This window comes from Eptatretus burgeri, chromosome 1 (genome assembly GCF_056783735.1).
Source record: "Eptatretus burgeri isolate ZD-2024b chromosome 1, Ebu_testis_v1, whole genome shotgun sequence".
Classification (NCBI taxonomy): domain Eukaryota; kingdom Metazoa; phylum Chordata; class Myxini; order Myxiniformes; family Myxinidae; genus Eptatretus; species Eptatretus burgeri.
In genome coordinates, this window is record NC_140961.1 from 149,596,373 (window position 1) to 149,622,557 (window position 26,185).

General features: G+C 35.8%; 1 long non-coding RNA gene across 1 annotated transcript; it reads right to left on the minus strand.

Moving 5' to 3' along the window:
- Positions 1 to 14,694: 14,694 nt before the first annotated feature.
- On the minus strand, positions 14,695 to 16,823 carry LOC147035733 (uncharacterized). Its single transcript, XR_015049513.1, has 2 exons — positions 16,503 to 16,823; positions 14,695 to 16,405 (listed from the first exon to the last, which is right to left on the minus strand). It is a non-coding gene; the product is annotated as an uncharacterized LOC147035733 (long non-coding RNA).
- Positions 16,824 to 26,185: the final 9,362 nt, after the last annotated feature.

Sequence of the window (26,185 nt, forward strand, 5' to 3'; positions counted from 1 at the left end):
GTGAGGAGTTTAATCCAAGGACCATTGGGACACACCATTGGCTGGCAACTCAGGTGTTCCGGGGCCACAATACCAACCCCAACTATTTATTTCTCACCTCTTCCTCTTCTTACTCATCTTCCCTAACTTTCATTTATTCAGACGTCTGGATCCATTTTTTGTGGAAGTGTTATGTAATTGTTGGACAAATTCTGAGGGTAGGTATGTTGCCGACAAGTAATGGGAATCATATACATATTCGAAATACTTGCAGAGAAATACTTACTTGCCAGACACTGCAAATACTTCCTTGCCTGTAATTGCCAATACAAGCTTGGAACTGTCTTGACTTGTCCTGTTCTGCTTTGATCATGACATAACATCCCTGAGGGTCATTTACCCAGTGTTTATTGTCCAATGATAGACAATAGGGTGCAGTCCGTAACGCTGGTTTGCTCTTCAAATTAACAGACATTGTGCAACTGAGAGCACAATTCCCTGTCTCCTTCAGTGATCTCACAGGGAGCACAAACCGAACATGGATACAAACAAAGTGCTGGCTCGAGGTGAGTGTTGTAAATGCTGTCCAATGCCTTTTAATAGATGCTTCAGACTCTCGGAGCTTTTCCGAGAGCAGAGTTCCGTGTCACCACAAGATAGATATATATATATATATATATATATATATATATATATATATATATATATATATATATATATATATATATATATATATATATATATATATATATGTAGGGTAAGAATACTGATTCTGGCTCACTTTTCCCCATGTAAATGAATGGGGGATTTTCAGCGATTCATATTTTTTTTCCCTAAAAATAAATCCCCTTTTTATCCCAAGGTATATTTATTTGTCTCCCCTTTTAACCTGGAGGTTGAACCTCATTGAATTGAACACCTGGGGGTTGAACAGCTCACTCATTGAACCTATAAAGATTTGTTCATTCTCAAATTCCTTCAATAGTTTAATTTTCTTTGCACAATAATCCCCATCTAAAATATTGACAAACAAAACATTTGAATCTTTATATTTTTTAAGATACCCCATTTGTGCCATTACGAAATGATAAACTTCTCTTAATGCTCTCATCTGACCACCTCCTGAGCCACATATCATTTTGAGATTATAGTAAATTGTTTTTTCATTGTTCAATTGATAACCATCAAAGTTTTCAGTCCATTCAAGGATATTCATTTTTTTCTTTACATCCTCTAACTTACTAGTTTTTAAATTAATTCGCTTATTTGTTTTATTTACCTTTGTTTTAGTTATTTTTTCAATAAGACTTATTTGATATTTTTCACATTCATTATGTTTTCCATTTATATACCAAGACTGAGATTTTCTCCACTCTTTAGTTTGATTAATACTTGGTTTAACCATTTATATATTGTGAAAAAAACGCGGCGGTAGCCCTTAAAAAACCCTAACCCATCTTCCCATCGTTAAAACATAATCTATTTTATACACTCTATCATACAATATCCATATGGAACACAATCTATTCCATTATCTAAAATAAATCTCTTATCATCAAAGGCTCCTAATGCCTTTTTATTTACTTCTTCACTATATATGTTATGTTTATAACTTCTTATTGTATTCATTTTCCTATATTCTTCTTTCTTATTCATCAAACAATTATAATAATTTCTAAAAGTTATTGATTTCTTTATTACATATTTCTTTATTCCCTTTAACCTCTTATCAATCTGTTCACCATACTTATAAGCATATGCCTTTGCTCTCAATCCAATAAACTCACTCATTACTTTTCCACCCAACTCATCCTTAAACTTACCAATAACCTTTTCATTCTTTTTGGAAAATAACTCACTCTTCTTGCTGAAATTACTTGTATCATATACTCCAATATTTTTCTTCATATCTTCATAAACATCATCAGTTTTTATATCTAGGATAAAACTATCAGTATCCATATACAACAATGAAACATTTTCACCATACTCTTTCTTTAAGGCATTATACAAATAATCATACATCAATATCTTTGATAAATCAAGAACTGCTGTTCCAATATAAATTGGTTTATCCATTACAATACTTTCCTTTTTCATATGAATTGCAGAAAAGTTCTCTGAAAAAACCTCTTCTCTCTCAAAACTTGGTTTATTTATCAATCTCGAAGCTTCTTTCCAAGATGTTGCGAATCTAATGTTTTGCCTGTTTCTAACATTTTCCATAGTCTTTCCAAATACAGCATTATTCATTAATTTATAAAAGTCCCCTTCAAATTTTACTTTTGTATTTGCTCTCATATCTGTATTAAATTGAATATACTTTTTCACCCAAGGACTTTGTTTAAATTTTAAAACTCTATGAATTTTAGCTACTCTCAATCCTTCTCTCAAAAACTGTTTTAAGCTTCTCTGATGCAAAACATATCCCTCTTTATCATAGAATGTTGTTAATAACTTTTCTGTTGATTTACCTTTAATATTAAAACTTTTATGATAATCACTTAACCATTCTTTCTTTGGGGTTTCTTTCTCACATGCAAAAGGAAGATCTTTATGCTTATTATGAAGATCACTCGGGTACCTCAAATCAACTTCAAAATAATAACCTTCTTCTTCGTCATTCAATTCCTCTTGAGAAGAAATAACAATATTCATCAAAGCCTTTTCATAATCCTTTTCTTCCACCCACTCTAATTTACCATAAGGCAGAGATTGAGACATTGCCCATCCATACAAATTATTAGCATCAAAATACATCAAATAATTACTATCTTTTTCACTATCATAATTTGGAAGATATTTATTATTTGCTTTAGCATATCTTTTTGAACATACTTGTGATATTCCACCTCTCTTGGACTTCTCAATCATCAAAAGCATATCCACATCACTGATTAAATCTATATCTTGTTTTGTCATTTTCAACATTGCACTCCAAGCTAAACCAGGAGCTGTGAAATAGTGGGCAGGATCTAATCCATAACAATTTTTATTATGACAGAGTGTTCTAAAAGCCTCAAACACATCAGCTAACAATAAAACATCTGTTTTTAGATATAAATCATGATATTCTCCAAGGTTCTTTATCTTAAATATTTTCCATATTTCTTGTGCGTGTTTATATTCCTTATCACTTATCTCTTCTTCATAAAGGTTATTATAGAAACTTTCTTTTGAAGGAAGTTGTGTTTCTTTAAATCTCATAAATGAATCCATATAATCATAAGGATAAATTCCCTTACTTGTAAGAATTTTCTCTTTACTTTGAATTTCATTCCTTGTTTGAATTTCCTCTCTCGTAAGAATTCCTTCTTTAATCAGAATTTCATCTTTAATCTGAATTTCCTCTTTAGTTCGAATTTTCTTTATAATTAGAATTTCATCTTCAGTTAGAATTTCCTCTTTACTTTGAATTCTCTCTTTAATCTGAATTTCCTCTTTAGTGAGAATTTCCTCTTTTGGAAAGAATGAATTAAGATTTGGAAAAGAGTCCGTGGAGCTTAGATTTGATGCGAGGTAGGCTAGTGGTGTTCCCATAAACTTGTAAGAATCTAAAAACCTAATACGAGTTAAAGGTTTTGTGAATATCATTTTTGAAAATGAAATATACTTTTGACTTGTGTTTGTTATAGCAGAAATATTCCCTGGTGTTTTTGAAAGTTCATTTATAAATAGATGTGTATCATAGTTGGCGCTGTTGTGAAGAAAGACTGGAATAAAAGAAGGTAATTTATAATTAAGATTACAACAGGAATGAGCGGGACCTCTATATTTACCAGTAAGATGACAATGGTCTCTAACTTTAGACTCCTTAATTTCCCCCTCACAAATATGACAGATATTGTTCATTCTAAATTCTAATTTTTCTTCTTTGGTTAATTTCATCGGTTCATTTGTTTCTTTCATTAATTTAGTGAGTCTTATACAATCCTTTTCTAATCGTTTTACAAACTCTTGTGAAGCATTTTTTCCACGATAATGTTCAAGTTTGTTATACTTTTCTCCAACAGATGATTTGATATAATAACAGAAACCACAAGGAATATGTTTTTGATATTTATTTGTATATGGTTCTTTTGGATTAGGAGAAGCAGTATTTATCTTTTTAAGGATACATTCAAAATCAGCGTATATCACAAATGGGTGCATGATAGATTTATTATAATCTTCAAAATAAATCTTTTCACCAGGTTTAGGCATTGTAATTACAGCTGATTTATGATTACTACAATATTTTGAATGTTGTTCTAATCGTTCTTTTGTATGAAATGAATTAAGACATCGCTTACAAGGATATATTTTGTTTGCTGTTCTGAATACCTGAGAAGAGATTAATCTTGATAAATTATTGATGTATGTGTAATGTGAATTCTTTCCAACACTAAAATATAAAAGGTCAATGTGTGTTTCTTCATTTTTATAGTTGTTTGAAATTTTTAATATTTGAACTTTGTTTGTATCCGTTAATCCATATACATTAATAGAAAGATTATTCTTTTTCTCAAATTTAGGAATATCTGTTAATGGCATTGGGAATTTAAAATCTTTAATGTCCAAGGTATTCTCATATTTCATATATTGTTTTACTCTTTCTGAATTACATTTTGGTGGATGTAAGTGAGCAAGAACAGACCAGAGAAAACATTTATTATCATTGTTCTTAATATTAACAACTGCCTTCTTTAGTTTTATTTCTTTTAGTAATTCAATATAAGAAGAAGCTTTAAGAGGGTTTGATTTTAGAATGTGTATATCTAAAAAGATGATTTTTTTAATATTGAATCCACTTCCTACCACTGTATTATCAACATCCTCCTCTTGTCTTGATAGTTCTTCATAAACCCCACTATTCAAAAAATCTTGAAATGATGTTATAAAATGAAGATCTGTTCTCATATAAGGAGTTTGTTCTTCATCTTGTCTTTTCATATTCATTTTCACTCCCATATAAAACTTTAAAGTTTTTATTTCTTTTAATGTCTTTTTAATAAATTTTTCAACATCGGGTTTCACTATTTCAATTGATTCAGCTATTGATGATGGACCGGGTTCTCCAAATTGAAAAATCCTTATTTTTATATGCCCTTTAAATGCCTCATCAGTGTTTTTAATATAATAGTCTCCCTTTACTTTAAACTCATTTTTCTTGTGTTTTTGTGATTGAAGATGTTGATTATAACTACTCTTCAAAACATCCTTTGAACAGATATCACAATGTTTTCTTTCCAACTCAAGAGGAGATATTTGATGAAATAGATTAAATGTGTGTTTGTTGGTTCGGAGGTGTTTTCTATAATGTTTATATTCGTGATTACAAACATCGCAGTACGTTGTATTCACCATATTTATAGAATAAAACTTTGCTTAAACTAAAATTTTCTTGATGAAAATTTCGTTTAATTTATAGGTGAATCTGTGCTTAAAAACATTTTATCCTCCAACTTTTTCACTTAATAAATACAATGTTTCAAGACACAAAAGACAAGTTTCAATCAATCTCTTCATCTGTTAAAGATACTGAGAAATATGTCAAGGATGTAAAATTGAACAAAGATAAATATAACAACTATTGGATAAAAACTATTATGGTAAATAATATGAGTTCTTCAATTTCCTTCAGTGGAAGGGCTTTTAGTATACCTGGTAGAACATCAATTAAAGTATCTCTAACAAAAGTTTCTCCTCTCCTTCTAGTAATATATTCAAAACTAGAAAAAGCAATGAAACAAGAAAAAGTATCAAAGAACAAAAACCTTATGGATGAAGCTTTAGAAAGAAAAGATAAGACCATCTGTAATATGCAAGGAGAAATTTGTATTTTTTTCAACAACCCTAAAGATGTAAATCTTGATGAAATAAAGGATGTTAATATATCAGGTGAAATGACATTTCGTTCAATAGTAGTTAACGATAATTTTAAAATTACCTTTAATATAAAAAATGTTGTCGTTGAATCTGATAATGAAAAAAGTATATCGATATCGATGGTAATATACAACTGAAAGTATAGATGAATTTCAGTTTAAGTAAAGTTTTACTTTATAAATATGCTAGACTTTCCTGATTCTCCATATGACAAATTTGAGAATTGTCCTGCGTGTGAAAGACGGGGATTAAACACAGAGTCAAAAGCCTATAAACAATGTATATTCTGTGATTATCTTCTAATTAATGATAATAAAAAATATAAAAAGGAAAATAATTCTTTTAGATTTACACCAAAAATGAATTACTTTACAAGATTGATTAGAGAAATGAATGTAAAGTATGAGGATGATAACACACCTTTCCTTACAAGGGAAGAAACTGAACGTATAAGAGAAATGTTCAAAGGATTGTTGTTGTATATTATTCATGGATGTAATTTTCAGGGAAATATCAACACAAGATATTGTATAAATAAAATAATGGATTATCTTGAAATTAAACCTGAACTTAGGATAAAATATAGAGTTTCTAAAAAGCCAATAATAAATTAAATAATCTGTTTTTCAAATATATAAATGAATGATTTTTTACCTATTTGGGAAAATAAGATAAAATTTAACAACCATAAAAATCTCCCAAATTCATTAAGATGTCTCATAGTTGGTTCAAGTGGATGTGGAAAAACCTGCTTACTTTTAAAAATGCTCCTCACTCCCAACTTTTTAGATTATGATAATTTAATAATTTTCACAAAGTCGAGTTTTCAACCAGAGTATCAACTACTCTCACAAGGTTTTAATGCTGGTCTTCAAAAAGAAGATATAATAGGTTTATTTAAACGTCAAAAAAACCTTAATGATTATAACATTGAAGATATAATTCAACTATTTTGTGATACACAGAGATGTAAAAAGAAATCAAATCTTATAACTTGTATTCTTAGTGATAATACGGATGATATACCGTCTCCCCAAGATTTGGATAAATCAAAAAAGAACCTCGTTATCTTTGATGATTGTGTTAATGAGAGAAACCAAACGGTAATGGACAGCTACTACACAAGAGGGAGACATTCTTCTTGTAATTGTATTTATCTTAGTCAATCGTACTTTCAACTTCCTCGTCGTTCCATCAGAAACAATGCTAATACTTTTATTTTATTCAAGTTAAATTCAATAGATATCAATAATTTTTGGAGAGATAATTGTTCTACATTATGTAGTAAAAAGAAATTTGAGGATTATATGAAGCACACGACTGAAAAATATAAATATATTGTTGTGAAACAAGATGAGATATTAAGGGATATATTTTTTGTTTTATAAACAATTACATATATAAATGACAACTATTATTATAAATCTTGTGGGTAAATCTGCTTCTGGAAAAAACTTTCATAAATCAAGGTTCTTGTGTAGTACAAATGAGAATATTGTAAATTTACTTAAAAAACACCCCGTGATACGCATTGTATCAACAACAACTAGAGCAATAAGACCTGGAGAAGTAAAAGGTGAAGATTATCACTATATTTCAGTGGAGGAACATATGCGATTGAGGAATGAAGGACAAATATTTGAGGAGGTTTCTCTTGGTACAACAAAATATTCACATTGTAAGAGTGAGTTAAAGAAACTAAAATCTGGTGGTGTTGGGATATTAGAAACTAATCCAGAAGGAACGAGACAAATTATTAAATATCTGAGCGGAGTGAAGATTTTATCATTCGGTTTTGATGTTGATGAAGAAACTCAACACAAACGTATGAAAAGCAGAGATGCAAGGATTAGTGAAGAAGAAATTACAACTCGCATTAATGTTAATAAAGAATTTGATGAAATATTTAAAGAAAAGGATTTATTTGAACACATCTACTTGAATGATGAAGAAAAGGAAAATTTCCCTGTTGATCTTTACAATTCATTAAATGATATTTTACAATAAATAAATGGATACAAAAGAAAGAGCAAGAAGATTTAAGGAACATCAAGAGTTGGTTTCAAAAGTTGTAAAACAACAGGAAGACATAAAGAAGAAACGCAGACAGAAACTAACGGGCGAAGAAGCATTTGAAAAAAACAAGAGAAATTTTTTAAACCACTTTTAAAAACTTCCCAAGAAAAAATGAAAGATGTTTCCACAGTTCCCACAGTAGAATATACTCCCAGAAAGCTCCAAATGTTAAAAGATTTCAGTCAAATGACGGAGGAAGAATTAGAGCATATTGGAGAATTAGAACATGATGAAGGTTTATTTCAACAACTGGAAGAGATTAATCAACCCCTGATTATATTGTGAATGCTGTTCAAAACAATGAATATTCAGCAGATTCAAAAACCAAAGCAGGACTCATTCCAACAGAACAACCAGCAATATTTCATCTTGTTCAAGAAAAGGTATTGATATTTAATGATGAATTAAGGTTCTTAAGTTCTGCTCAACCCCTGTTAAACTAACTCCGAGATTAATGTTTCTTCTCACAAAAGATGGAAGACAAGGTTCAACTGTGAGGGATGAATCAAAGTATATTGATAAACCATTGGATATGGAAAATAATGATGATAGAGTATATATTGATTTGCTGAACACTCTAAATTATAAGGTTATTCTTTCTGGTAAAAGTAGGAAGAATGAGAAGGAGAAACACATTATTCAGGCTTTAAGTATCCTTGGTTCAGGTATTAGTTTTCTTCCAAATGACCCATCGCAATTAGTTAATAGACTGTTATTGTTGTTCGGCATTAAGAAGGCTGGAAATAACAATTGTTTTAATGAAGCATCAGCCATTTTAGACCAGTTGATGAACATGAAAATAATTAATAAATCTCAATATAAAGACATTTTATCTCATATTAAATAAGATGAGAAGCACAATCCTGAGTTTTAATTTCACAACAAGCGACCACACATCTTCATTCCCATACCCACTACAACTTGACACAACAAAAGAATATGAGGCATCTTTATTGTCCATGGAGACTTATAATACCTTATTTAATATAACCGAGAAAAATGACAAGTTTAGTTATAATCCGGGAAGTGGATACAAAACGATAACAGTCTCACCCGGAGCATACGAGATTTCTCAAATATCTTCCGAAATTGCTCGTCTTATGAAAGAACAGGGTGATGAACCAAAAAATATTGTTATAAACATTCAAAAACACACTTCAAAATCAACGATTAAAGTTAAAAATAACTACAAGGTTGATTTCACAATTGATAATTCATTTAGAGAGTTATTAGGTTTCTCCTCAAAAAAGATTGAAACTAATGGGACGTTTTACAGTGATAATGTCATTCAAATATCCTCAGGAATAAATTCGGTGTTAATTCACTGTGATTTGATTGATGGTGCTTATAATGATGGATTAAAAACAAATACAATATTTTCATTCAGCGCATACTCAACCCCAATTGGTTATAAATTCAATATGGAGCCTAAAAATTTGGTTTATCTACCTGTGTCAGGAAAAACCATACACAGAGTAAATTTTAGGATAACCGACCAAGATAATCGTGTGATTTCTTTTAATGGAGAAGTTATATCCATCAGAATTCACCTACGTGAAGTTTTTCAATAAATAAATACGATGGTTATTGTGAGGAAGCACGAGTTGGGAAAATATAAAATAATTACAGGGGATGGGATGTTCCTTTCCCGTACTACAAGGGTGAAGGTATGTATCTTGGTGGAGGATACTATAAACCTAAGAGACAAAGGGGTGTTGGACATCAATTTAGAGGAGATGGGATAATTGATACTCTCATGGGTATTGGTTCAACTATTCTTAAACATAAAGACCTAATTGGTTCAACTGCTTCTGCTGTGGGAAATGTAGCAGGTGCTGTAAAGAGTATAAAAGATGCTCAGAAAGAATCTCATAAATTACAAGCAATAAAAGAAATTAAGAAAGGTAAAACTCAGTTGTCCCCCCAAGAACGACAGAAAATAATTCAAATACTTGGATCAGGGTTTCAAAAGTTTTAACATCTTTTTTCCTAAATAAATACAAGTATGGAAGCAATTGATAGTATCTATGATTTGGATGATACTATTATTATCTCAAACTCCACTAAAAAAGAAGATTACTTCAAGGTAAATGCAATAACTGGAACAGACTGGAATACAAATGGTACAAAAAGTTTTGAAATAAATAATCAACAAACCTATTTGAATCTCTCCGAAAGTTTCTTGTTGTGTAAATTTAAATTCACTAAGGCTGGGAATAACACAAACGCTACACTTGTAAATGATTTCTTCTGGAAAATGTTTGATAGTGTGCGATTGTATATTGGAACACAAGAAGTTGAAGCAGTTGATTATGTCTCTGCTGTATCTGAAATGATGAAATTTACACTCTATACATTCAGTGATAGAATGGGAAAGGGGTCTGTCGAAGGTTTTATTCCTGATATGTCAACGGGAACAAACACAGACCCTGGATATATTCAAAGGAAAGGAATGTATAATGATGATACAAAAGCAGAAAATAGTTTTACTGTGGCAGTTCCTCTTAAAGGTATATTTGGATTTTGTGATTATGATAAAGTTCTGTATGGTCTTAAAATTAGATTTCAACTACAAAGGAATGATAATGAAAATAGATTGCTTTTTGGTGTTGGTAATGCTTTTGGTGATCAGAATAAATTTGTAATTGGGGAGATGAGTTGGTATATCAGTGAATATACTCCTAATCTTAAAACAGAAGAGATGTTGAATCGAAGACTTAACTCAAAGAAACCACTCAGTGTATCATACCTCAAAAGAAGATGTCAACACGTTAAACTCAATCAAACTACTTACACGTGGAATTTGGGTGTTCTGGAAGGAAAGCCACGATATCTGTGGATGATTTTTAAAAAGCCAGATGGTGATACTGCGACTGATAAGAATAATGCATTGAGTGATAATGCTAAGGTGAAACAACTTCGCGTTTCTCTAGATGGAACATTTTATCCACGAGATAGATTGGAAATTAATTGGGAAAAAATGATTTTGCTGAAGCATACAAGTCTTACCAAAAGGTGTGTGAAAGTAATGGAAATAAAGAACCTATTTTGGATATGACAGCATTTAAAAGTTTGTATACAATCTATACATTTGACCTGAGCGCTCAAAAAGAAACTATAAAGTCTAATCGAGTGGATACTTCCCTATACATTGAAAGAGGAGAGAGTGAAGAAGTTGATACATATTGTTTGCTTTTGGAAGAAACAGAATTGCAGATTAATACAGATAATGGTGTGATGATTAGTCTCACATAATTTTTTTGTTAAATAAATGAGTGGTAAAGTACCAACTGGGGTATATGTTAATCAAATCAATCTTCATAAACTATCATCTTGTGTTCAAAATCAAAAGCCTTGTACGATTAACGTTAATACAATTCAGAGAAAAGGAGCAGTAAGAATTGATGTTTTGCTCACAAGAGAACAGGTTAAAATCTTGAATGACACTGGCTCACTTAAAATTAAAATGACAAAACCAATGTTGAAAAAATATTCAATAAGAGAGACGAGTGGAGGATTTCTCCCATTTCTAATTCCTTTATTTGCTGGTTTAAGTGCGGTTGGAGCATTGACAGGTGGTATTTCAACAGCGGTCAAAACTGCCAACGAAAGGAAGGCTCAACTCCAGGCTCAAAAAGAATTGGAAAGACATAACAAAGAGTTGGAGAAACAAATTAGTGGAAGTGGTGTAATTGTAGATTTTGCTGAAAAACTTGAAGGTCTGCCTGATAAAGCGAGATTGTTAGTTGGAGATATGCTTTCTTCTATAGCACAAGCAGGTGTAAAATTAACGAAAAGAGGTAATGGATTATATCTTTCTAATAAATAAATGAGCATTGATGAGTGGTTGCAAGAATTTGGAAAGAATACAACATCAAATTTACAACTTGTCAAATATTGTAAGAAATTAAAAATTCATAATGTGGTTATTTGTATGAGAGATGAATTAACAAATGTGTCGAAACATACAAAGAATATTATTATGAACTTAGAAGATAATGATGGGAACGGTTCTCATTGGGTTTGTATTTTTAATAGTCAAGACAAATATTATTTTGATAGTTTTGGTCTTCCACCACCTGTTGAAGTCATAAAATTCTTACAGAATGGTGTTTATCAAACATTTCAAGTCCAAGAATTAAATTCCAAGTGTTGTGGTCAATTATGTCTATATGTGTTATTTCAACTCAAAAAAAAAAAAAATTTTATGATATTATTTTTAATCTAATATAAATGACTTATGTTGGTAAAGATGGTTCTATCTTTGGTGTATCTCAAGAACTGGATATTGATTTATCAAATTATTACACAAAGGCACAGGCTGAACGACATAAATATAATATAAACAAAAATATTAACATGAAAAATGCTTATAAATTAAAAAATTATCCAAGCCCGACTGACGCGAATGACTTGGTGAGATTAAGCGATTTATCACAATATATATACTTAAATAAAACGGCTGTGTATTCTAAAGATACAGAAGTGTTGATATTATCTCCAGGTCATACAGAATTCACAGTTCGAATTAAAATAATTTTTTATAAAGAAGGGCTTATCGTTTGTATGAGAATAGAACAATGGGGGTATGATATGAATGATTTAGGGTATAATTGGTCATTTAAAATTAACCTCGAAGACCTGGAACAATTAAATCAGTCTCGTAAGGAAGAATATTATCCACTTGGTATCGAGAATGAGTTTTGTGGAGCCACGATTAGTAAACAACAAATAAAAGAATTTAATAAGGGTAAATATAATAATGGTTTTGCCCTTGTTTATCTCATGAAAACAGAAAAAACAGGATTATATATAATAAGTAAGGAAATACAAAATGATTTAACTATGGGAAGATGGGGAGGTGTTTCGTGCCATAATATTATTCTAACATATATTTCTAATACATAAATGACAGCAAGAAGGCTTCAAGAAAATTATCATTTCTGTGTCCAAGCATACCTTCAAGAAAAGGGTATTCGGTATTTTAATAAATATGTTCTACAACATAAGAATGAGGTATTTTCAATAAAAGATTGGCATTATGCTGATGTTGATAAACCGACAACTTTAGATTTAATTAGAATGTTAAATAATGAAAAAATTATAAGGTTAAGAAAAGGTAAGGCTCTTTTAGAAATTCAAAAGAAATTTTATTGGTTTCCTGTTGTAAAAAAATTATTTTGGATACAGGAATAACAAGAAATCCTGATGAATATATGTATAATATTCTATGGGGTGTAAACGATTCAAGGATAGTAAGGGATGAGGAAGGAGTTGAAGAAGAGAGGGAAGAGGAGGAAAAGGAGAAGGAGGAGAGAGAGAAGGAGGAAAGAGAGAATAGAGAGAGGGAGAATAGAGAGAGGGAGGAAAGAGAGAAGAGAGAGAAGGAGGAAAGAGAGAAGAAAGAGAAGGAGGAAAAAGAGAAGAGAGAGAGGGAGGAGAGGGAGAAGAAAGAGAAGGAGGAAAAAGAGAAGAGAGAGAGGGAGGAGAGGGAGGAAAGAGAGAGAATAAATAAATATTATAGTATGTAAACCAGTGAGATTCAAAAAAGAATAGAGGTATTACAGAAAATAACTCAACCCACCAAGGAGGAATACAAAGAATTAACAAGTCTATTTGCAATACTTTCAACAAAACTATTAGCATCGTCAAGCTATTCATTTTAATTCAAGTTTTTTCTTAAATAAATGGAGGAGAGAGTGAAGGCATTTCTAAGGATTCTTTATGTTTTAAAAATTAAGATTCAAATGTGCATGTTGGAAACTAAAAAGGTTTTTGCACTCTGCAGAAATTTTTCTCATAAATAAATGAGTTATTGTCTCAAATGTAAAAAGAAAACTAATACTAAAAATATTTCATATATTAAAAGTAAAAATAACAGGGTTATACAAAAAGGTATATGTTCGGTGTGTGGTTCAAAAAAAAATCAATTTATCTCCAAACACAAACTCGGAGGAGATATACAAAAGTTTTTATCAGGAAGTAAATTTACAACTACTGGAATACCAGGGGAATTACATCTTCCAGGGTATTCTTTCTGTGGTCCAGGCACAAACTTGGATAAAAGATTAGATGAGGCAGACAATCCTAAATCCTGGAGTAAACCAATCAATAGAGTTGATGAAGTGTGCATGAGACACGATATTGATTATGGGAATACCACAACGTTGGAAGAAAAGCATGAAGCCGATAGAGAAATGTTGTATAATTTGTCTCTGATACAAAATCCAACCTTGAGAGAAAAAGTTGATCGGTTCATCGTGAAGAAGATGATTAGTGCTAAATTGAAACTTGGACTTGGAAATTCAAAAAACTTATAGGCTCTAATGATGCCATTAAGACTGAAGAGCAATTAGCTGATGAATTACACAAACCAATATTCACAAAGTTTCAGAGAAGGAAAGTTTATTCCAAGGAAGTTGATTATATCTGGTCTGCTGATTTGATTGAACTCAATAATGATAAGGGGTACAAGTATGCTTTAACCGTTATTGATTTGAGGAGTAGATATGCGTGGGTTGTCCCTTTAAAAAACAAAACAGGTAATACTCTTATGTTAGCTTTTCAACAGATATTTAATAAAAGTAAGAGAAAACCTAAGAAATTGTGGACTGATGAGGGTAGAGAGTTTTATAACAAGACATTTATGAATTTTCTAAAAAATAACAGTATTACATTATACAGTACCTTTAATGAAGGGAAGGCAGTTGTTGTTGAACGTTTTAATCATACCTTAAAAGAGAGACTATATAAAAAATTCACACAACTCGGTTCACAACAATGGTTATCTTTTATTCAGGATATTGTGGATAAGTATAATGACACGATTCACATGTCAACGAATATGAAGCCATCAGAAACATTTACAAAATTAAAATATGAAAAAGAGATTAATGTCAGAAAACCTAAGTTCAAAGTTGGTGATATCGTAAGAATATATAGGTGGAAATCTCATTTTGAAAAGGGTTTTACTGAACGATGGACGAAAGAACTTTTTAAAATTGTTGATGTAATAGATACAGTTCCTTGGACTTATAAAATATATGATTTGGAAGGGAAGAGATTTTAGGTTCATTTTATTCACAGGAATTACAAAAGACAAAACTAAGCAGATAATACACCTTTGTGGACACTCGAGGGCCAAGTCCGAGGTGTATAACAGTATATAATGTGTGTCAAGGGGTGGACGTTCTTACATCTGTGAACCCCAAACACAGAATCCTCAACTGAATAGTCAAGGCTTAACTTTTGTTTGTGTGTGTGTGTGTGTGTGCAATGGGAGCAATAGGTTGGCGCTTCACTCCCTCCTACTATACACCGTTGTGGACACTCGAGGGCCAAGTCCGAGGTGTATAACAGTATATAATGTGTGTCAAGGGGGACGTTCTTAGATCTGTGAACCCCAAACACAGAATCCTCAACTGAATAGTCAAGGCTTAACTTTTGTTTGTTGATGTGTATGTGTGTGTGTCCCAACCCTCACATTCAAAATCTCAACCCCAACCCTCACATTCAAAATCTCAACCCCAACTCAATCCTCGCCCAACACAATGTCTTTTTCAAAATGAGATTTCCATCTATATATATATATTTTTACGTTTTTTTTTCTTCTTCCAATTCTATCTTTTAAGGCTTTCAGGTTTGATGACATAGAAAGAGGGAGTAAGAACTTTCTTGATAGGTTTAGATCCCAAAGAGTGATAGCAACTCCAAAAGTCTCCAAAATATAAATAAATAAAATAATAATAATAATAAATAAATAAATAAATAAAAGCCCCCAAAAAAGTTTCAAGTGTCCAACATAAACCCAACTTTCCAAGTCTTCAAGGTATAACCACATTCCCGTTGAGTTTCCAAGATATGTATCACATTGTGAGTTATCAATCCAGAACCCACATTTCAAGTATTCAAAGTAAAACCAACTTACAAAGTCTCTTAAGGATAACTCATTTACTGATTTTTTCAAAATTTGTGAGTCTCCAAGGTAGGCCCCATATTTAGAACCATCTTGGCAGAACCCTTTTCCTGAGTCTCCAAGGTAGTTATTTAAACCATCAAGGCAGAACTCATTTACTGATTTTTTCAAAATTTGTGAGTCTCCAAGGTAGGACCCATATTTAGAACCATCTTGGCAGAACCCTTTTCCTGAGTCTCCAAGGTAGTTATTTAAACCATCAAGGCAGAACTCATTTACTGATTTTTTCAAAATTTGTGAGTCTCCAAGGTAAAACTTGTATTCTGGCTCATCAAGGTATAACTTGTTCAGTGGGTATTGTCTTGATAACTCACAATGAGTACTATTGCTGTAAAACTCTTTTTCAGGATTTTGCTGGTCTCCAAGGTATAACTCTTTGGTTGGGTCATCAAGGACGAACTCGTTCTGTGGGTCTTGGTCGCTCATAAGGTCTTCAACCAAGCCAACAATTTCGCCCCAAGTTGTAGCAAAAGCAGTATTTTCATTTCGTATTTCAGACACAATTTCCTGTGAGAGAAAATAATAATGTATTAATTAAGTTATTTAATTATTAAATGAGTATGCTTCAATCAAAGTTTGAAAATAGGAAAATAAAAAATCTTACCTCAATAGATAAGAGGTTTGAATCCAGTTCATCAACTTGAAGGTTTAGTTCCATAGAAGACAGACAGTTCGAGACAAGCACACAGAACACCATTGCCAGCAAAAACAAATGTTTAAAATGGAGCCTGGGTTTGAAGCTTTTATAGAGAAAGACTGGTGGGTGTGGTTTCCTTTGGAAATTCCCTGGGCAAGCCTAGGCAAGCCTTCATTGGGAAATTTTTCAAAACCATAACATCCTGTAATTTTCTAGTGATTTCTTTGTGAGTCAGAGATGAACTGGAAATGATGTAAGAGTGGGCGGGGCTTAGGAAAAGTGGGCGGAGCTTAGGAAAAGTAGGCGTGGCTTAGAAAAATACCTTCTGAAAAGTGGGCGGAGCTTAGCAAAAGTGGGCGGGGCTTAGGAAAAGTGGGCGTGGCTTAGAAAAAATACCTCATGAAAAGTGGGCGGAGCTTAGCAAAAGTGGGCGGGGCTTAGCAAAAGTGGGCGGGGCTTATTGAATACCTTGTGGAAAGTGGGCGGGGCTTAACAAAAGTGGGCGGGGCTTAAAGAAAAGTGGGCGGGGCTTATTGAATACCTTACGGAAAGTGGGCGGGGCTTAACAAAAGTGGGCGGGGCTTAAAGAAAAGTGGGCGGGGCTTAAAAAATAACCTGTGGCTCAGGAGGTGGTCAAACAAGAGCATTAAGAGAAGTTTATCATTTCGTAATGGCACAAATGGGGTATCTTCAAAAATATAAAGATTCAAATGTTTTGTTTGTCAATATTTTAGATGGGGATTATTGTGCAAAGAAAATTAAACTATTGAAGGAATTTGAGAATGAACAAATCTTTATAGGTTCAATGAGTGAGCTGTTCAACCCCCAGGTGTTCAATTCAATGAGGTTCAACCTCCAGGTTAAAAGGGGAGACAAATAAATATACCTTGGGATAAAAAGGGGATTTATTTTTAGGGAAAAAAAATATGAATCGCTGAAAATCCCCCATTCATTTACATGGGGAAAAGTGAGCCAGAATCAGTATTTTTACCCTACTTATATATATATTATAATCAGGTGCACTCCCTGCGATCCCCATTGGACAAAAAGGGAGATGATGCGGTTCCTAGGGATGGCAACCTACTGTGGGCAGTGGATTGTCCAATGGGGATCGTAGGGAGTCCAATCGGGACTTGTTTGTCTAACCAGCGTTACCATTACGAATCAGCGTTACCAGCAAACAAGCACCCTATTGTCTATCATTGGACAATAAACACTGGGTAAATGACCCTCAGGGATGTTGTCCAATGTCCAATGGGGATCGCAGGGTTTCGGTTAAAAGCGGTCGTTTACACGCCGGCGGGTGCAGAATTCGTAACAATACAGTTCCTCAGTCAGAATTGCATAATCGACAATCCACTGCCCACAGTAGGTTGCCATGCCTCGGAACCGCATCATGTCCTTTTTTGTCCAATGAAGATCGCAGGAAGTGCTCGTCACACTCTACATGTTTCAAAATATATATATATATATATATATATATATATATATATATATATATATATATATATATATATATATATATATATATATATATATATATATATATATATATATATATATATATCCTGGAGAACGATGAAAATAATTTGCAATTCGGAAAGACAACCTTGAAGCAAAAGTGACAGATTGTGCAAGAAGATTCCAGAAAATGCAACATTTCCAAAACCAGCGGTGAAGTTATTGTTTCTTTGTTTTTTTTCAGCAAAAATTATGCAACCCACCTCTGAGTGTGACAGCTTTTTGAAATGTGCATGTGCCTGACCTCATGTTTGAAGTGGAAATTGCATTGTATTGATTATCATTTGACTTTTAAAATTTGTTTCCCAGATTCCTTGGAATGCTTCTCATGTCCTCAATATTTTTCATCAAATGAAGAGAAAAATGGCTGCGATCAAATGCCTGAATATTTCTTGGCATTCACTCATCTTGCAGCATTAATTATGACGAGCTTCATTTTGATTGGCGTGATGATGATAATGATTACTGGAATTGACGTGCTTCTTTATCGAGATCAATTGGTGATCAAAACCACTGACGTCAGTGTAATTGTGCTTTTCCTCCTGGCCCTCATGGGTTCACTTTTGAGTTCTTTTCTCTTCTTCGAAGCTTCAGATGACAAGAAATGCTCCATTGGTGATCCAATGGTCTCAGTGTTTATTACATTTGCGGTTTCATGCTTTGCTTGCATGGCATGGAAACTTAACCGACCTTCAGGTAAAAAAAGGACTTTTGTTGATAACAATTATAATAATATTGATAACTGATAATATTGATTATATATATATATATATATATATATATATATATATATATATATATATATATATATATATATATATATATATCTATTATAATACCAAGCTTGCACACTAAAAACTCGGCTCGCCGTCACACGATCCCTATGAAATTGCTGTTCCACTTAGCAGGCATGCCGACAATGTTTGGGAAGTCTTGGCGTTCCATAGTACCACTTGCATTTTGCACAATGCGTATTTTTGTCATTCTCCGTGTACGGTCTGTCGTCGGTTCGTCGGTCACCCTTGCAGTTAAGGCATGAAGACGTCGATGAACTTGAGAGAAAACTTTATTGTATACCATACGTGCGCATGGAAAGCAAACACCAGGAACTCCAATTAAGTATTTGAAGAAGCTCTGAGAGTGCTCTACCAGGGCAGTTGATTCACTCTCTTTTATGCACAGTTTTATCTTTGACAAATGCTATTTTCACAATTGTCCTCCCCTTTCCCAGGACCAGCTGAGAGCAGCTGGCTTATATCTTCCAACAACTGTGAAACAAGCAAGATAACTCAAAGTAAAGTAACTCCCTAATGCTGCTTACAGCATTCTTGTGGATTACTGACCACATCCTTATCTCTACACACAGTGCTCTAAATTCCTTTTGTGAACAGCAAGCAGGAGTCTATTTTTGGCGACTGCAGGAGAGTGAGTAAAAGTTTTTGGAACAAACAAAGCTAATAAGAAGAAGGTACAAATCCCAACATTCCCTCCTAATGTTATTTTAAGAAACAATGTTTTATTAAATCACAACCAAGCATCTTCTCAATTCAGGCCGGCAGATGACCCAGCTCTGTGGCGCAGACAGACCGCTCCCTGGGAAGAGTTCCATCCTTCGGGGTAACTCCAGTTGGTCTCCATGGTGGTCGAAAGGCTCCCCCAGCACCTCTCTAAAGGGGCTGTCACACCTTGACGTTTTAGCCAGCGTATGGCAAGGTCTCAAAGTGTATGTAAAACGTTGGCATACGCTGAACTATTGATGTTTTTTAAAAAGTTTTGGGCGTATAATAACGTGTTGGACGTAAGCATAACATCTATTATTATCGCACACAGAACGTTTTAATCACATATAGATAACTTCTACCAACAAATGCTGAGCGTGTTGTCGGTGCCCAAGGATAGTCGAACTTATGCATAGCGCGCGGCAGTGGCACGGCATAGCGCCGATGATCACATGGCATAGGCTATTCATAGGCTGTGGCTCGACGATTCAAATCATACCCGCAGTAGACGTCGAAGTGTGAAGCCGCTGTCACACCTTGACGTTTCAGCCAGCGTATGGCGACGTATGAAAAATTTGCCGAACCAAGCTGGCACACGATGAATACGTTATGGGTAAGTTTTGTATTCGTTAAGAACACGCTGGCATACGTCGTAGTACGCTGGCATATGTCGTCATATGCCGAGTACGTCGAGAAATTTTCAGCATGTTGAAAATTTCTCGACGTACTCGGCGTATGACACACGTTCCGCATACACTGGCCATAAGTTGTAGGCACGTGACGCGATCGTTGACACACGTCGACACACGTTACTTGTACGTTACTCATAAGTCGAAACACGTCGAGGTAATGATTAGCGTCAATGTTCCAGACTCCCTGTTTTTCTTTTTTAGGTCATCTCTTCGAGCATGACCTAATAATATGGGCGTCGATGTCCTTCAATCCGTCCGTCCTTCCGTTCACAATGAAGTTGAAGCGGGATATCTGGTCATTAGTGATCCTGATAGAGGTCGATGAGACTTACACGATGGTATGACTTTCAAGGTCACCGAAGGTCAAGGTCAAGGTCACCGAAGGTCAAGGTCAAGGTCACGAAGCCTTTGAAGTTGCGAAAATGACGATTTTCAAATTCTATCTCCTCCGCTATTTCTCAAGCGATCTTGAATTTGATTGTCGCAAATTAATCTATGGGACAATATCTAAATTTTGATTCGGCCGGATTTTCGATATTCCCTATCGTTTTTGTGTCACGTGACTTCAAATTTGGCAAAAAAAATGCGAAAATGACGATTTTCAAAATCTATCTCCTCCTACATTTCTCAAGCAATCTTGAATTTGATTGTGGCAAATGAATCTATGGGACAATATCTAAATTTAGTCGTGCCGGATTTTCGATTTTCGTTTTCGTGTCACGTGACTTCAAATTTGGCAAAAATGCGAAAATGATGATTTTCAAAATCTATCTCCTCCTACATTTCTCAAGCAATCTTGAATTTGATTGTGGCATATGAATCTATTGGACAATATGTAAATTTATTCTGGCTGGATTTTCGATATTCTCTTTCGTTTTCGTGTCACGTGACTTCAAAGTTGGCAAAAATGCGAAAATGACGATTTTCAAAATCTATCTCCTCCTACATTTCTCAAGCAATCTTGAATTTGATTGTGGCATATGAATCTATGGGACAATATCTAAATTTCTTCTGGCCGTATTTTCGATATTCGCATTCTTTTTCACGTCCTGTGACTTCAAAGTTTGCAAAAACTGACCTACCTTTAGGAGGCTACATATTCTCTACTGGGCATGGTAAAAGTTGGTGAATGGTGTCATTGCATAGCAGCTGACCTTGTATATTATATTTATACATTTTCTGCCGAAGGTGCAAAAGTTTCAAAACCCGAAATGTAAACGTCGGCATTTATTTTCAAAATATAATTTCGTACACGCGCGCCAAAATGCCAAGTCATCTTTAACCAAATTGCGCAGTTCGAGCTGCGCAGTTCGAGCTGCGCAGTTCGAGCTGCATGGGGATCTGCGCAGTAGAACTGCGCAGTAGTCTTCGGTCATAACTGACCATTGAGAACTTGTGGTATTATTTCTTGCAGAGATGACCGTCAGTCCCGCATGGGGGTAATTTTTCTTTTTCTTTTTTCTTCTTCGGTATGACGGTGATGTTGACACTTCGATTTCTAGTGCAGTTATGATTTAAATCGTTGAGCGGCAGCCTATTAATTATATTATATTATAAACACACTAGAAATCGAACTGTTAACATCATCGTCATACCGAAGAAAAGAAGAAGAAAAAAAGAAACCATGGAGTCTGGAACACTGACGCTAACCATTACAGTGACGTGTTTCACCTTTTGAGTAACGTACAAGTAACGTGTGTCGATGTGTGTCAACCATCGTGCAACGTGCCTACAACACGTTACTCATAGGTTAGAAATAAGTTTCGGGTATGCTAAACATTACCTTGACGTGTTTCGACTTATGAGTAACTTACAAGTAACGTGTGTCAACGATCGTGTAACGTGCCTACAACTTATGGCCAGCATTATGCAGAACGTGTGAGTCAGACGCTGGCATACGTCGAAAAATTTGTCTAACAGCTCGGCGTAATACGACGAATGCCAGCGTAATACGATGAATGCCAGCGTACTACGACGTATGCCGGCGTACTACGACTTATGCCAGCGTACTACGACGTATGCCAGCATGCTCTTAACGTATACAAACTTACCCATAAAGTATTCGACGTGTGTCAGCGTTTTAGCCAATTTTTTCATACGTCAGGCATACGCTGGCTAAATCGTCAAGGTGTGACAGGGCCTTAATCCAGGGAGAGATGCCACCTGCCCCAACAAAGATGGAATCACATGCCAAACCCTCTGATTAACAAATCATTCAGTAAAATCTCCATCCAAAAACTTCTCAGGCTCAAGTTCTGAGTCGAAGCCCATACTTAATTGGTGCACATCCATTTCCAGTTCCATTCTAACATTGGGCTGATTCTTACCTCCTATAACATACTGTTACCGTTGTGGAAATTCACAGGACGATATCGCCAAGATCAGTTATATTGCTAAGTGTGTGTTCAGGTAAATTTCCACACTGATGCCTAAAGCGAAAATTTTCGTGTTAACAGGGCTGTGATCTTTGAGGTAGTGTGTTTTTTTTTGCTATCGTTATTTTGGACCAACCGCATTTCCACCACCACAACCACAGCCGCATCTCAACAAACCATGCCATCCTCACCACTTTACCCACAACCGCCAACATCGCCTCACCACCTTCTCCACCCCGCCAAGCACCAATCACCTTCTCCACAACCACCCAACCACACCACCCTCACGACCACCACAAAACGCCAGCCACATCACCACTACAACAACTGCCCAACCACACCACCCTCAAGACAACCACAAAACGCCAACCTTATCCATAACAACAACCACAGCACAAACCTCTCTGCAGCGAATGACATCTATGTCATGGATGCTCATCAGGGAAGAAGAAGCTCCAATAACACGCATGGGATTTCCCCTCCCCCCCCCTTCCTGCTTTCCCGCGCTTTGGGACGGGGGAGGTGCGATTCATGCTGGGGCTCAAAGTTGATGTAAAGTGGGGGCCTGATTTTGGGCGAATTCTTCCCCCGCGTGCCGTGGAGGGAGGGGGGAGGTGCGGTGGAAATAAAAGCACGCTCTGAACGCAGCGTGAAGAGAAGCGAGTGGAAGTCAGTCTGGGGAAGTCAAGGAGCTGCGTGGAGGTCTGGAATTTGGAGCCTGCAGTCGGTGGAGAGGTTCGAGTGTCGCGGAGTAGACGCGAGCTGGAGCACGGCAAAGCCTGCTGTGCTGCGCGGAGCTGCGCATTCATGTGCGGAAGGGGGAGAGAGCTCACCAGCCAGCGTCAAACGGTCTGAGGTGATCGGGCTTCAGGACAGTCCGAGCATCGTTGAGGGATGGACGGGTTCTTACAAAGAGTATCAACTTTGAAAGAGCATCAAGACCCGTTCGTTCCTCTCAAAGCGTTGCCGTCTGGGGCCCGAATCACCCGGCCGCTTGGCAAGGCCTGGGCTCAACCGCGGCTACGCTCGCTGCCGTGGGGACGGGACGTCGCGGGTCGCCACATCGAGGCACCACGAGGGTGGAGGTAACCTGTACGGTCTCGTGGGGCTCTTTCGGTCCACAAAGCTCCACGTCATAAAGATCCCGAGAAGTCCAGTCCACCCCTCGCCTTTGATTGGGTCTTTTCCTTGCTTTGATTTGTATGAAAGTTTTAGCGCCATGTCCCGTGAAGTAGAACTGCCGATAAGTGTACATAATAAATAGACGGTGGTAACTCTTTGCCTTGCTTGCGTCTTGTCCCGTCTCCCATTCATCACAATAACTGCATATGTGTTTCACCCATCCATTGCTTTACTGTATACGTGCATGTTTGTGTCATAATAAATGTGCTCGTTTGAATATAACCTGTTCATTGCATCATTTTCCCCTAAATTGAACTGCCATATTGCACTCGGAATATAGTTGGTTGTTAAATAACCAACAATGGAATCGGGTCCAACGAGGCCTGGCGATAATACACCGCTCGGTTATCCCAGAACGGAACGAAACGCTTAAGCGGTTCGTGTCCAAGCAGGCGTTTGTTGAGGTACAATCTCTCAGTAGTCTACCCGCACGCATACTTAGGTAAATCGATATTCGGCGATCCGACCCTGTGACGCGCGGGTAAAATACGGACCAGCTTGTGGTGTGCCTGCAACACACCCGTGACTGGTTTCCGCGTTGATCCGGAAAGTTGAAACTGAATTGTTCGTCCGGTGGTTATACGGCCTTGATTCGGTTAAAAGCAGTCGTTCGCACGCCGGTGGTCACAGATTTGTAACAATACAGTTCCTAAGTCAGAATTGCCGAATCGACAATCCACTGCCCACAGAAGGTTGCCATGCCTAGGAACCGCATTGTGTCCTTTATTGTACAAGGGCGGGGCACTTCCGCAATTGAAGTTACCCTTCCCCTGTCCAACTTTATTTTCCAGTGCGACATGTTGTGCCCAAATACTTAACCTTCTCCTGCACCAGTTGCAGTTTGTCACTGGTTACCTTATGGCCTTTCTTCGCCAATGCCTTGAGCAGCTGTAGCGTATCTATCTCGCACGCTTTCATATTTGGGGAACAAATGATCACATAGTCCACATTTTGTAGCAGCACTGAATTTCCTCTTCATACTACATCATCTAAGTCTTTATGCAGCATATGCGAAAACAATGTAGGGCTATCAGCAAAGTCCTGCAGCAGTACAACCATGTGTATTGGTGGCCATTATACGTAAAAGCGAGCAAAAATTGTGATTCTTCTGCAATAGGGACCGAGGAAAATGCAAAACATAAATCAATTACCATGAAATGGGTGGAGCTTGCGGGAATATATTTTAGTAGCACCTCTGCACAAGGTACCACTGGGTGAACATGTTGAATCACCTCATTTACCTCTCGCATGTCTTGAACAAATCTCCACTTATCCTTCTGTGGCCTTTTAACCGGCAATATAGGTGTGTTACACGGACTTGAAGTTTCCACAATTATCCCTTGTTCTTTCATAGATTTAATTACTGATCCTATTCCAGCCTGCGCCTCCTTTCGGAGATGATATTGGCGTACGTTTGGCCAATGAGCTTCACGTTTTAGTTTGACCACTCGGGGTGCTGGCCCAATGATGCGACCCACTTCATTATCGTGCTACGTCCACAATACTTGAGGAACCTCTTATAGCAGACTTTCTGAATCCTTTTCCTCGCTCACCGTTCTCGTCAGCATCTCCGTTTTGGAGGCAGATCAACTTCCTCCACCTTCCCTTGTAGAACCTGCTCCATTAAATAACAGATTCATCCTTCGTCATTCACCAATTTATGCACTTGCCAATGTAACAAAGTTTTGGAGCAAGCCATCCCTGCCCCCTTCAGGCGATAAACCATAAAACTTAAATCCTTTGGGTGATATGCCACTGCTGTATTTATTTTGATAATATCTTTCTGAGTTCACCAAGTTTCGGAAATATTACTTTCATATATTTTTGTTTTACTATACTTATATTGGCAAACCAGCTTTCATCCGTAGTCTGATGGAGTACTGCTCCCCCCTTCAGTCTTGCTGCTGTATCACACCTTGCTTGACCATGCTGTGGAAACCAAGAGTTTTAGTATAATTGGTATCACCTGTGATTAAGTTAAATATTTGGGCCTCTCACTATTTCACCGGAGGAAGGTCAGTGGTCTTTCTGTATTCCACTGTCTCCTCTCCAGCCTTGCCCCCTCCCCTGCTCTGTCTGTGATCTGTCTCCCCTATATTTCCTCAAGGTGCTCAAGGGCCAACAAAACCCCCCTTCTGGCGAAACTGCAAAAATCAAGAATCACTGCTTGCCTTCACTTTCATTCCTCTTTTTTCCCGCCTCTGGAACAAACTTCCCAAGTCTCTTCAATCACGCTCCTCACTCCAAATCTTCAAAACAGCTGTCCACCACCATCTCAAATATTCCCCCATCCAAAATCTTGATCCTTACTAACATTGTTAATCCACCGCAAACCCACCTCCTTCATATTCCCTGTTTTCCTTCCTGAAAGTCCATGCAGT